This window comes from Typopeltis vanoorti, chromosome 24 (assembly GCF_054136105.1).
Source record: "Typopeltis vanoorti isolate ZY-2024b chromosome 24, IOZ_Tvanoo_1.0, whole genome shotgun sequence".
Taxonomy (NCBI): Eukaryota; Metazoa; Arthropoda; class Arachnida; order Uropygi; family Thelyphonidae; genus Typopeltis; species Typopeltis vanoorti.
In genome coordinates this window covers 81,586,364-81,599,859 of record NC_143572.1, presented here as the reverse complement: position 1 = coordinate 81,599,859, position 13,496 = coordinate 81,586,364, and positions in this window count along the sequence as shown.

Below are 13,496 nucleotides of genomic sequence, written 5' to 3'. Positions count from 1 at the left end.
AAAATATAAGGCAAAAGAGAAGCTCTAACAGAAGCATAGGAAAAATCCCAACAATTTAATATTTGAACACGACTACAAAAATTTCACTAAACACCTAAAGGAAAAAAAGCAGCAAAAGAACATTATTTATTATCGAAATTTCTTTGTTTTATGAATGATAAAAGTCGGCTTTAAATATTTTATTTATTAATTTTAGTAGGAGAGGGTCTATTGTATTTGCCTGTTCCTTGATTCCTGGGACTTTGTTTGGTTTGATTTGATGTATTACATACAGACAGACAGAGAGAGAGAGAGAGAGAGAGAGAGAGAGAGAGAGAGAGAGAGAGAGAGAGAGAGAGAGAGAATGTTCTCCTTTTATAGCTGGGAACCATAATGTCTGCTTTGATTTTGGTCAAAGGTGGAGGGAACAGGTTTTTGATTATAGGGATATTTCTGTGTAGTTTTTTTGATAGAGTCTACAAAGTATTGGTGAGAGTAATTTTCTAGTTGTTGGATAGAAATTTCATGAATGCGTTTTATAGTTTCACTGGTGGTGCTATTTATAGCACAATCTAATATCTCGTTGATCAGAAGCCTGGTTTGTGTCATGTTATTTTCTGCGGAGGTTAATTTGTCTGTGTAACAGTTTTTGTGTTTCTTATTTGCATTGTAAGGCGATTCCTTGGTATCTTATTTATGGTTTTTAAAAGCTGCGTTATTTGGATACCGCTTTAAATATTTCCATAGGATATCATTTCTGTATATATCTAGGATTAGATTTTGCGTTATCCACGGATTTTGGCTTATGTTTGAACGAATTCTGACTTTCTTTGCAGCTTTTTTATATATTTCATACGGTGAAAATATTATTGTCGTATAAGGTATGTATTGAATCTGGTGGCGAAATATGTTTGTAGTCGATTTTTATTATTTCGTAGTTGACTATTTCTTCCTCTATTATTGTTTTTGTTGCGTTTCATATGTCGAGCATTGCATGAATGTTGTCTTGGTGTGCAGGTTTAGAGCCGTGAAGTAATGGTCTGCTGCATTACATTTTATGACCGCTGCACTATTTGGTGGTGCCCGAATGTTTACGTGATATAAGCAAGAAGCAGTGAGAGATTTCTGACTATTTCTTCTCTAGTAGTTGATGCTATTGGTTCGGATTAAATTATACATAGATACGCTATCTATTGAACAGTGACGTTATGGTTTTCGTTTGTAATATTTATGTTTATATCACCGATTATCATTGGGTATTTAGTTCAGCAGAATTCTTAGCGTGAAGAGTTCGTGCAGAATTTTTCACATTTAAGTTTGGTGGCCTGTAAATAGCATTTAGTATTAAGGGGTGTTGTCGTTTGCCCGTATTAATTATTTCAATGTAAAGGATTTCAGCATACTCAAACTGATAAAGAGTTTCTTTTGCTATTAATTTATGTTCAAAAAATATTAATATTCCACCTCTTTTTGTTTGGTGATAGAAACTATATTAATGAAAGTCTGGAATTTGAAAAGTTGTTGCTTCATCATTAGTAAGGAATATTTCTGTTAGGACCAATAAATCAACAACAGCGTTGCATTCTTTAGATAAGCCTACAGCATTAACAGTTTTCGGATGCGTCTAATGTAATATACAGGATGGAGTGGCCTCTCGTTTAAACTGTGTGGTTTCCATGCATCGAGGTATTCAAATGTACAATTCTAAGATACTCTCGTTTATTTACATCTGCCTGATGGTTCACGTTTATTTGTTGTTGTTGTTGTTGTGCTGAAGTCTTCTTTTTGATTGAATTAGGAATTTATTGTTATACTGTGGCAGCCTGTATGTCTTCCGAGATTTTGATTCGTATCCTGTGAAGTTCGTGATTCCTCAAGAACATCTTGGCATCTCTGATCCAGAATAATCGATACTTTTTTTGTTTTCGTTTTTCTCACTTGGTAGAACAGATTTTGGTTGAACATTGTTAAACATTTAAGTAGTAAGACTGGTGTATTGTTTTGTAATTCGTACACGTCCTTGACATTTCTTTTATTCAGTTTGCTGGATTTTTTGTGAGGTTGTCTTTCATGGATTTGCTTTTAAGACGAACTATGACTGATGCGTGTAGTGGCAAGTCTTTTTTTTTTTTGCCTTTCCTGGGAATCGGATTTACTGCTTTAGTGTCGATATGCTGTAGGGGGAAATTGCAAGACCTAATTTTATAACTTCGTCTGTAAAGTTTTGTGCAGATGCAGCTTCGGGAATACCGTTGGCACCATCGCAGGTGGCAGCGTTTCTTTTGTTCTCTCTGGAGTATAGGCAATTCGATTCCTCGCGTTTTGCATGGGATTTTTTGTTTGCGTTGTGAGGTTGTTTCTGAAAGGTGGGAACATGTAAAGTGAGGATTCCCAACGCATTTCCTACAGGTTGTAAACTGTGTTGCTTTTGTTGTCTATTGTATTGTAATATTATTCTTATTTTTCTCTATATATTAATATTATTATAGCTTGCACCTTTGTAACCTCTACTGTATCTACCTGCACACTCTGATTATTTATTATTATACTTTACTTCTATATCTCTATTCTTTCATTAAACTTATTTAATCCTCCTTTTAACTTTATCTTTTCCTTTCATCTACTCTGTTAACTTTCATCTCTTTTGCTCTACCTTCAGTATTCCTTCCTTACACCGGAGATCTCTAGAAATTAGTTTAGATTAAAGACTCTGCCACTACAGGTCTTCTTGCGGCATAAGAAATATCAATACTTCCAGTAAAGTTTGCTTTCTATACTAAGACCTTTCTCAATATTAATTCACAGTCGTGACTAACTCTTAACTTTACTCTGTACGTCATTTTAAACTCCCCGCTCACAGGATCCCGTTTATTTAGAACAATGCATTGCGTAAAAGATCAAGCGGCACACTTTGTAATTAAAACAAACTTATGCTGAAACATCATACAAATTATACCTTACAGAATGCTTCTTGTTACTCCTCTCTAAGTTAAGCACTTTAGAGGAAACTTTCTCTTAGAACATTTTTCGTAAGCATGCAACAAAATATCAGTAACACAAATAAATAAGCAATTAAATGAGATAACTATCAGCCCATTTACAATCTAGTAATTATCATGCTTTGATTAACTATAACCAAAAATTCCAGCCTTCAGTGAATATATAACACTCTTTATGCAAACTACTTCTCATAACACTATATATAGTAATTCTATATTCTTATCAGTTCTTCAAAAGAGTCTTTTACAATAGACAAAATTACTTTAAAAATAATTTCTCTCTATGCAAACAAATTCTCATTCTACTGTATATAGTAATTCTATAAAATTATCAGTCCCTGTAAACAGTCCTTCACAACATAAGAAAATTTACAACAAAAATTAACTCGCATGACTCCATCAGTATAGTGCACTTGCACGTACTTCCTTCACAGATTTCCTGGATTCCTATCTATGTCAAATCTTGGGCTTTCACTTTAGAGGTTTCATAGATACTGTGCTCTCCTCTGGAGTGGAACGCGGGGGGTGGATCGCGATTTTTCGGCGTTATAGATACTCGAACATACGGTCTGACGATCAAGCTTGGTCATCCTGGTCCTGGGCTGCTATTTGCTCTGTAGGTTTTTGCCTCCGGTTTTCCCTCCACGACCTGATCCGATTCGACGTAGTCCATGGATCGACTGCCTCCTCTTTTTCTCTTGGTGTCAACTCTGCCGATGCTCGAATGTCGATCTCTTTTCTATGATCCTTATATTTGGTTCTCCGTGGGATCCTGGACAAAGGTTTGGGAACCCCAAATATTTCCGTGCAAACTTTGAATTAAAGTCTGCGACCGCCGTACTTTCACGCCCAACTTCTTAATTTTCTTGAAGGCACAGAGTTCTAGCTCTCCCTGAAGAGTACGTTTAATCCTTTTACACCATAGCGGACACACTCCTGTGTATACCGCTCTCTTTTGCTATTGACCTTGAATTCTGTATCGGACTGGCTTTGAATACAAAAGGTTTCCTATATACTAAATACTAGCACATCAAATACATTTCCGAATTCTAAAGTATTGCCCTTGAACTTCTATTTTAAGACATCTTCAATTTTCCCTATTTAGCATGTTAATTCCTCTGGGTTTTTATACATGGGCTTTTGGTATTACTTACATAGAAAAATTACAATACCTTGAACTTAATATGTTCATATATCTTCTATTTATACAATTGTTCATGCTAATTCCTCTGAGTTTCAATATATGCGCTGTTAGTATTATTTACATAAAAATTTTACAAGTTTACTTTTTGTGAATTCCTTTGGATGTGACCCGTGGTAAAAGTCGATGCAATAAAAAAAGGAAATTTATGCTGCACCGAATTTTTACAAGGTTATATGACTTCAATCGGAAGATAGATCCGTCAGGCATTTGTTGCACTTCATGACTCACCTTTCTTCCCTTGAGTAATTGTAGCTTTGTTCTTGGCTCGTGAGTGACGAGGGTCCACACTGTGTTCAAATTTCAGCACTCAAATATTGGATTCTACAAACGCGATTGCGATTATTTATATATCACTGTCTTCAGCGTGACAAGTAGAATTACTGTGCAACACTTTTAAATTAAAAACAGGAATTAGAACCACTTTAAACCCCTAAAAGCAGGGGAGCAGCGATATCGCCTGTATAGCCATACTTCGTATACAGGCGATACAGGCGATATCCTCTAAAGTGAAAGCCCAAGATTTGACATAGATAGGAATCCAGGAAATCTGTGAAGGAAGTACGTGCAAGTGCACTATACTGATGGATTCATGCGAGTTAATTTTTGTTGTAAATTTTCTTATGTTGTGAAGGACTGTTTACAGGGACTGATGATTTTATAGAATTACTATATACAGTAGAATGAGAATTTCTTTGCATAGAGAGAAGTTGTTTTTAAAGTAATTTTGTCTATTGTAAAAGACTCTTTTGAAGAACTGATAAGAATATAGAATTACTATATATAGTGTTATGAGAAGTAGTTTGCATAAAGAGTGTTATATATTCACCGAAGGCTGGAATTTTTGGTTATAGTTAATCAAAGCATGATAATTACTAGATTGTAAATGGGCTGATAGTTATCTCATTTAATTGCTTATTTATTTGTGTTACTGATATTTTGTTGCATGCTAACGAAAAATGTTCTAAGAGAAAGTTTCCTCTAAAGTGCTTAACTTAGAGAGGAGTAACAAGAAGCATTCTGTAAGGTATAATTTGTATGATGTTTCAGCATAAGTTTGTTTTAATTACAAAGTGTGCCGCTTGATCTTTTACGCAATGCATTGTTCTAAATAAACGGGATCCTGTGAATTTGTATGATGTTTCAGCATAAGTTTGTTTTAATTACAAAGTGTGCCGCTTGATCTTTTACGCAATGCATTGTTCTAAATAAACGGGATCCTGTGAGCGGGGAGTTTAAAATGACGTACAGAGTAAAGTTAAGAGTTAGTCACGACTGTGAATTAATATTGAGAAAGGTCTTAGTATAGAAAAACCTGCATGCCCATGCCAGACATCCACTAACTCAGGTATCAGTAGAAGAAAGGCTGAGAAAAAGTTCCTCCAGTCGGCAACTAGATTTGAACTTAAGTCTGACTTCGAACAACCAGGCACAGAGGATGCAAGCACCACTTCAAATGAGCTACACATGCCTTAATAATAATAATAATAATAATAATAATAATAATAATAATAATAATAATAATAATAATAATAATAATAATGTTTAAAAATGGAAAATAATTCATCTGTATGATTTCATATGACACCTTCTTTATAAAAAAAAAAAGGATTAACTGGCTTATTTATATACACAGTTTTTTCTTCAATTCGATAAGTGATATAAGAATTTCGGGGAAAAAGTGCGATACCATTTATCAATGACAGGAAGTGTGAAAATATATTAAAAAGTGGAATTTAGATCCGATGTCCATTATTTCCGTTTACTAGATATCACGCCAAAGATAGAAATATCGGGTTCCCAATCGCTGCCTTTTGAATCCAAGAACCTGTTTAGACATGTTCGATAAAAGGAACAGACTTTGTGCTTCCCCTTTGTTCAACTCCCTAAATAATGGAATTCAGTAAGACAATAAAATTTGATGCATACTTTTTCACAATAATCATTCTCTTCTTTGATAATAGTATTCTCCTCTGGAAAAAACGAGTATTGGTAATTAAAATATGCGCTTTCCTTCGTAAAGAATTAGAGTTCATTTCTTGTGTTGTGCTTCAGTAGTCAAAGAACAAACTTGATTCAGCTATTTGAAATGTCAGTATATTCCCTTCGTATACGAAAAGGAATGTGAAAGAAAGTTAACATTTCATTGCATGCCCAAAATTACTCCTGCAATAATAATGTGAATTCAAATGCTCTGAAAAACTAAAGAGATCTCATTAATGTTGAATAACCAAAATGTATAGCAATAAAATTATAAGAGAACCTTCATTGCATTAGAAGACTACTACTTCAAATAACAAGAATAAACCTTTTTGTTCATACATCTGGAGAAACGAGCGAAGAGAGAAAGAGATTTGTTGGTTAAAATTAAATCAGAGGCAGTTACGATCTTCATATCCTCATCAATTTGATCAAGTTATGGAAATAATGGCTCAAATGTCTCCGAATTTCACAGATCCTCTTACAAAAATTGACAAACCCGCACATCAGATCAATTGGGTGCTTCAAAACATGCCACCTAGTAGAGAAGAAGTAGTTCCCATCCCATTTATAAAGATTTCCTGCTTCCAAATCTAGAATTTTGTGCTCAGATTTGGTCAGTGAGTTTCATTAGGATGAAGAAGTGGTTGAGACCATTCAATGGTAGTTTCCCTGAAGGTGCTTTCAGGTTTGTATAAGAAATTCCTAAGAGTGGAATAAGAGATCACGGTTGGAAATTCAGTAAAATTCTAGTCAGTAGGAATGTAAGGTTCAGATTGATTGCTACGAGGGTGGAAAAATTGAGTGGAATCAGATGTGTTAAGTGGTTGCTAATGAGAACCGCCAATTAAATTGAAATCCGTTAAAATATTTTATCTCTGATCCACAAACGAATGGGCACAAGACATACAGCAAACTAATGCCGTGTAAGGACAATACGAATAACAGAAATTAGAAATCTGTTCACATATTGCTTGAACAGCTGAGGTTTTATTCATTGAGGAAATCATAGAGGTCAAGTTTATTCCAAAGGACAGAAGCAGATCGAATAAAAGAGGTGGCACTGAAGTTGTTTGGGTGAGCGACAAGATGGTCTTCAATATTTGTTAGCAGTATTCGTTGTAATAATGATTCTGAAGAAGGATGGAGGAACATTAGGGTCAAATTAGCATTTCACTGCACATTAAAGTATCTGTAGAAGAGGAACAAGCCAGAAAGTGAACATCTATGAAAGAGGGTTTCAAGTGAGTGTTCGAGAAATGACCATTAATTAGTGTTGGGGCATAATAGGTAGCACAGTATCAACACCAGATGCTGTGTTCTGGTTATTAAGGATTCTTCGGATTTCTCTTTATAAGAAGACTCTGGAAGCCATGAAGAGCGCCTATGTCGCTGAAAGTAAGTGACCTTTCTCCAGATCATTAATGCAAGAATTGGAAGATAAGACTGAGTCCAGTAAGTTGCCTTTGCCTTTATGTGATATAACTTCTGTACCATCAGGATATTATTATTACTATTATTCCAGGCAACTCCAAGGAGTCGACAGATTCATCGAGGGAGGCCCTAACATCATGTCAAAAACAACTTCGACATTCACACAGTATCTATCATACCTCGCCTTGAACTCATTCACGGTTAGCACCCATAACAGACTCTGGCAGCTTATTCCACTCATTCACCATTCTGCAAGTAAAAAACCTAGCTCTAACACCCGTGCTGACCACATTTTTGTCCAGCCTCCATGTATGGCCCCAAGTCCTCCCATCACCAGTCCTATTCTCAAAAATATCTTTTGGATTAATCTTATAGAAACCCTTCAGTAATTTGAATGTCTCAATCATATCACCCCTTTTCTGCCTATCAACCAATTTTTGCAACCCACAAATCTTCAACCTGTTGTTATAAGGTTCATTCCACAGACCTGCTATCATCTTGGTCACTCGTCTCTGGATTCTCTCCACCTCCTCCCCATCAAGAAGAAACCTTAGCGTCCATATCTGGGCACAGTAGTCTAGATGGGGTCTTATCAAGGATCGATACAGAGGAACAATAACTTGTTTGTCTCTGCTTATTAAAGAATTTTTGAGAAGCCAAAGTGATTTGATAAGCTGATTTAGTCACTTTTGCAATGTGCCCACTAAGCTTCAATTCCCTATCCACCAACACTCCCAAATCCCTGGCGTCATCAATCTCCTGGAGTACGGTTCCACCAATGTGATATACTGCTGCTATTCTTTTCACCCCAAAATGCATAACCTTACACTTTGCCACATTAAATTGACATCCATTTTCCCTAGCTCAGTCCTCCAAACTATCCAAATCATCCCACAAAATTTTGACATCCTGTGCACTTACAATTGGTCTACCCAACTTTGCATCATCAGCAAACAGGTGAACACTTTCTCTTAGATCCTTTCCTATATAGTTAATGAACAAATTGAAAAGTAGTGGTCCAAGAACAGAACCCTGTAGCACATCATTAGTCACAAGCCATCTTTTGGACTCAACTCCTTAATAAACATCTCTCTGGTATCTCTCCATCAACCACTCTCCAATACCCCTCACCAACCCTATATACATCCCCATCTGCTCCGGTTTACTGATTAGAGTTCCATGTGGCATCCTGTCAAAGGCCTTGGCAAGGTCCAGTAGAATCACTGTAAACTCATTACCCTTATCCAGTTCAGCCGTCACTGTGTTATAAAACGTCATCAAATTACTGAGGCATGATCTACCTTCACAAAACCATGTTGTCCCCCATAACGTTATCTCATTTCCTCTATCCAATCCTGTATTCTTCTCTTGACTAATTTCTCTAAGACCTTGACAACGATTCCTGATATGCTAATTGGTTGGTAATTTACAACAGCAGTCATAGAACCTCTTTTATACAATGGAATTATTTTCCCCTCTTTCCACCCCCTCGGTACTAACCCAGACTCGAGACTCAAATTAAACAAAATGGTCAAGGGTACTGACAATTGTTCAGCCGCTTCACATACGACACGAGCTGGTATACTATCCAATCCCACAGATGTATTGACTTTGAAATTTTGCAGTAGACTACTCACCTCCACTTCATTCACCACAATTCCCATATAATCTATTGGTTCATTCATTTCTGCAATGTCACCACCTGGTTGATATATTCTTGCAAAGTGCTCGCTCAGTAATTCAACTATATCAACTGATTCGGTTACCTCCCTACCATCGGCATTCTTTAAAATCATTCTGCCTATACATTTACATATACATTTTTTCTTTTACTTGCAACATATTGAAAAAACTGTTTAGGATTCTCTTTAGCTTGCATGGCTAATGTTCTTTCGTAATCCTTTTTTGGCTTTTCTTACCACACTCGTTACCCTTCTGGCCTGTGCTTTTATGCCGTTCATGTGCCTGCCAGTCACCTTTCTCCTTATATTCTCTCCATATTTGTTTCTTTTTTTGCAGCTCAAGCTTGATGGTGCAATTAATCCATTTAACCGCTACTCGATTTATTATTCGGACTCTAGGTATACAGTCAGCCATTGCTTCATGCAAACACTTCTTAACCGCCTCCCATGCACTATCAACTTCTAGCCCTTGCAGTTGTACATGCCATGGCACTGAACCAATCAAACTCCTAAACTTGTCATACTTACCAGCCAGTTAATTCCACATGTACCCTAGCTTAATTGTAAATTCCACACCTCAGCCACCTCCCAAGTCAAGACTCTATGATCACTCTCACCAATTGGTGCCAACGTTGTCATATTCGTTACAGCCAAATTCTCAGATGCAATTACTAGGTCAAGCACTCTCTGACCCCTAGTATTTTCAATTACATGCTGTCGCAGACAGTTATCCCTTAATAACCGCATAAAATCCAATTCCTTCCTCCCATGTGTCCTCTCCTCCTTCCAATCAATGGTACCATAGTTGAAATCTCTCATAATAATTACCCTCCTTCCACTCATTCCTTCTATTTGCTTATGTGTATTATCTCCACCATCTGTTCCATCATCTGGTCCATAGAAGCACCTAACTCTATACTGTATTTTGTTCTGCTAGTTTCAATCTCACACCAAATAGTCTAAAATGTGCTGTTTTCTCTATCCTGTAGTTCCACTTCTATTCTCATTGGCTGTAGCGCATCAGCTATCATTAATAACACTCCTCCACCCATTTTATTCTCCCTGTCACCCCTGAACACACCATACCCCTCACATTCAATCCCACTAGCTGTGTCATCTTCTGTCAGCCATGTTTCACTAATGCCAAAAACCTGTGGTTTGGAAGTGACAAACAAGGCCAAATACATGAATTGCAGAAGCCGATTTGTCCCATCCCTATTTTGATGCCTTATACTAACTATCCCATTCTGATTCCTGGTCTTTCCTACTCGCTTGGGCATATTACACACATTCACACACTCAACTGTCTCCCTAAAATCTGCATATCTTTAAGTTATGCAGACTTTAGGGAGACAGTTGAATTCCCCCCTTAATAACTCTAGTTTCCCTGATTCTGCACATTCACTTCCACTACATTCGACAACACCTTTTCAAGTCTCGATACACCAAATACATTCAAATGTAAACCATCTATTTTATATAAATCCTTTCACCCATCGAACTCATTCCACACATCCACAAATTCCATACCACTCATCAAACATAATTCACGCATAAAGTCATTAGCAATTATGGCCCTCCTCCTGTACTCTTCACTGTCATACTGCAGCAACAGACTCACCTTCCTAACTCTCTCACTCTTCTCTTTTGCTACTTCAACAATTCCTTCACATCCTCACTCATAGTCATTTTGTTTCCTTGCAAATCATTTGTACCTGCTACCACTATCAATTCTTTCACCCGCTGTTTTTGCATTCTAATTGACTCGCTTACATTCTTAAAGTTCACACCAGGTTGGTACGATTTTATTAAACTCTCAACTAACACACCTCTTACTAAGGAATCTCCATACAACACACGCTCTTTCATTTTATTTAGACTTGCTATCATACCCTTATTTTTCTATCATACTTTTGCCAATTATTAGTTGGTACACTTGATAAACATTTTTGCCAATGCTCCAGCTGCCGATTTGCCTTATGTATCGCTCCGTGTAATAGAGCGATCTCACTCGTTGTGTTAGGGTCATCATTTTTATTCTCCGATGATTCATTCAATCGTTCTGTATGTTCACCTTCATTCTCACTTTGAACGCCACTCTCACAGCTATCAGGTACTACCTCGCAAATATCAGCATTCATACCTTGCTTATCACTGTTATCTAGATTCCCACTATAAACAACGATGTCAATCACACGACCTGAAACACTCTTTAAATCCTCACATTCTTTACACTTTTTGCACACATTCACTCCACTATCATTGTTTAACCAGACTCCAACCGCTCTCCTCAATGCATACACTTCACAAACGGTACACTGAATAAATCCTTTAAGTTAAAATATTTAGACAAATATGGCGACCTGGACAACATCTTTGTATTCCTCTTTGTGGAAGCTATGTGCACAGATAATCGTATATATCAGTTTGCTATTAAAATACTCAAAAAACACACAAAAATCACCCAGACACGCTAAAATGCTAAAAGTAAACAGTACTATGTAAATACTATGCAAATTCACTAATTATTACTCAAAATATCACTTATCTGTTCAGGAGCTAAACACCATATAAGAGTGATAAGAACCTAGGTGGCAGAAGTTGCTCCCAAATTTGGCAACCGACAAGAAGGACCGATTGCCATTTGGGCATGAAGCTAATTTACAGAATTTGGGCTTTCCAAGTCTAACTTCGATTTGGTGATAATTCTCTTACGACTGTTGTGAGGTTTAGAACAGGCAGAATGGGCAACAGAAAATTTTGCCTTCACTCATCCATAATATGCAGAGGTAGTTTTCTATTTGGCTGTGATGTTGACTGAGAATTTAGAGATGATAAGAATAAGCAAGGAGATGTGTAGCTCAGTGGATGTGGCGTTTGCACACCACCGCACTTGGCCGCACGAAGGAAGACTTGGTTTCGAGTCTAGTCGGCGACTAGAGGAAATTTTTCTAAGCCTTTTTTCGACCGGTTCCCGAGTTAGTCGATCTCTGGCATGGGCAAGCGGGTTTTTTCTCCCGGAAACTCGGGTTTTTCGTCCCGTAAACTCAAGAAAATCGACCGTAGAACCCACATTATTTCAGACATTAAATATATTGTGTTAGGGTTAGGGACCACAAGATGGCGGCACATTTGAGCCGTCTCTCTTCACTGCATACCGCTTAATTAGTGATAGCCTTGGGCCATCTGTCTCTGATTGGGTACCAGTGGAGATTGAACTGCCCACTCAGTCTCCAAAAGTTAGATAGGGCTAAATGGCCTCGCCTACTCCCGTATACGGGAATAAAAAGGCGTTCGCTGATTTTTTTTTTTTTTAAGAATAAGCCATGATAGCTTTAATTCCTGTTAAGATGAATTTTGTTATTCATTCTGAGCTGGGGTTTGGATGAGAAGAACTGAAGCAATAGACAGACAGTAGGATGGAGTAATATAATCCACCGAGATCCTCCTAGATGACACCCTTTTGTTACCTAGTCACCAAGAAGAGAACCGATAACAAGTATACAAGGATCGGAAGCTTGTTACGAAGAAGTCAAGTGTGTGTGCAAATTGGAGGGGGTTTTCAGTTATTCTCATAGGAAGATTAACGATCTCAGAGGTCATTGCTGATGACAAACACCTCAACATCCCTTCCTGATTGATTGATGAAACTGCAGAAGTGAGGCCATTATGAATTTTGGACTTTGAAGTTTCCAAGAAGATTGCACTTACTATTTGCAGTATTTTGATTGCAGAAAGTTCGGTTTTAGACAGATATAGTAGCTTAAGAGGTTAAAATGTTTGATGGAGTTTGGAGAGCAATTAGAGATCATATGAAAAGGACAGGTTGATTTGGTAGAGAAATTTTGAGCCATTGCAGTTCAGTTAGTTGATATCCAAAGAGTGTGGCATGGTATGTTGGTTCTGGTAAATGCAAAAGTGGCGCTCTTTGGGCAAAAAGACCTGTGCAATGAGTAGTGAGTTCTCATAGGAAAAGTTATTCTGATTTCCATGACCACAGGTGGTACTGCACATCCTTTATACTGCTTTTTAGGCCCTATGGCCTATATCTGGTGAAGTTAATGTGGAAAGGATTTTTTTTTTTTTTTTTTTGGTAAGAATCAGTTTTGGGTTATTTGCTTGGATTTTTGATGCTTTTTTATGTTTGGATTTTTTGTTTTGTTTTTATGGGTTTGTGAAATATTTTTATGGAAGAATTTTGAGATCTGCAGTAAAATCGCT